The sequence below is a fragment of the Hemicordylus capensis genome, chromosome 3 (genome assembly GCF_027244095.1).
Source record: "Hemicordylus capensis ecotype Gifberg chromosome 3, rHemCap1.1.pri, whole genome shotgun sequence".
In the NCBI taxonomy this organism is placed as follows: Eukaryota; Metazoa; Chordata; class Lepidosauria; order Squamata; family Cordylidae; genus Hemicordylus; species Hemicordylus capensis.
In genome coordinates, this window is record NC_069659.1 from 320,733,145 (window position 1) to 320,734,581 (window position 1,437).

The 1,437-nt window shown below is 40.8% G+C and overlaps 1 protein-coding gene across 8 annotated transcripts in view; it reads left to right on the plus strand.

Moving 5' to 3' along the window:
- Positions 1 to 1,437, plus strand: part of MED12L (mediator complex subunit 12L) — a 324,835-nt gene that overhangs the window by 94,637 nt on the left and 228,761 nt on the right. The window lies entirely within an intron of this gene.

The following is a 1,437-nucleotide window of genomic DNA, read 5'->3' on the forward strand; positions in this document are numbered from 1 at the left end:
TAGCAGACATTGGCCAGACTTTACTGTTGGAGGCAAATGGAGCAGGACTTCAGATGTAAGAGGGCATGTGCAGGGGAGAAGGCAAGCCTTCAGGTACTCTGACCTGAAACACTTTAAGACTTCAAAAGTTAAAACTGGAACCTTGCATTGTACCCAGAAATAGGCTGTCATTGCAGATCAACCAATATCTAGGTGATATGCTCCAGTAAACCTATTCCAGCCAAGATCAATAATTTGAACTATTTGATATTTTCCTAAGTGAAATAAAATGGACATTTATTTGAAAATAATGGCAACATTATTTCACCATAATGTATGCTGAAAAATCAATGGAACATATATTGCCTTGAAAAATCTTTGCCGCCTCCTCAAGTATACTGTGTATGCACTGATGTGCAAACATGTTAAGGGGTTTTGCACATGTATTCCACTCTAAGGGAGTATTTGGAAGTTGAGTTCATTGTGTTCTGGGCCATTTTGAATATCTAGATCCATGATGGAGCCCCGCCATACAATAGCTGTAGACATAACCTATTACTTTGAAAGGGTATAATGAAGAAAGTAGATCTCTAAATCTAATCTTATTAAGTGAAATTTTCCTTCGTAACTATTTTATGTTCACAGAGAAAAACCTGAAGACATTCTAGTCTGCTTAGGCTATTTTTGTGTACTTCAGCAAGAGGGTATAAATAAGCTATGGCTTGAATTCAGACATCACATGGAATCTGAGGTAAAACCACCTCACGTTGTCCCTGCGTGACGTGCGAATTATCGGAACCACAGTTGTAGGACCCAACTACGATTCCCATTCCTCCCTCCAACCTCCAGATTAACCCTTGGTTTGAAGTAAGGTACACTTGGAGGCTAGAAAGTGTTGTCCAGTTTGTGAAAACTGACCAAAGAGTAGGCAGCTCCTCCCAATCTTCAGCTCAATTGGCTGCTGTGACTTTCCTTCCTGAGTAGAAGGAAGCACACATAGCCCTTTGCAGTCTCCCAGACTGCAGATCATGATTGTGTGGGAGCACGCTGGGGACTCGGAAGGAAACTGCGGGTCTGATGAACCCACATTTAAAAGGTACATCTGAATGGGCCCTTCGTTTGGTATAAGTAGTTGCAGTCCTATTCCTGTGCTTCGCCACTCCATATCCAGACTTAGAAGCACTCCGTTTTCTTAACTGTTTTCCATTTAGTTGCCCAGATGCTTTAGTAATATGATGTACCAGTAGGCTTTGTTTTTCAGTAGGGTAGAGAGAATGCACGCAGTGGATATGATGCTAAAGGACACTTATTTGAAAATATGATTCACTAAAATTGTTGATGGCTTACAAGTGAAAGATTGTGTTGCATGATTACTAAGTGCTAACTCTCATTCCCTTATGGGCATCTGATTAAAAATAAAAACAAATCGCTTCTCGGCCTTATGGCTAAGGTCAAGTG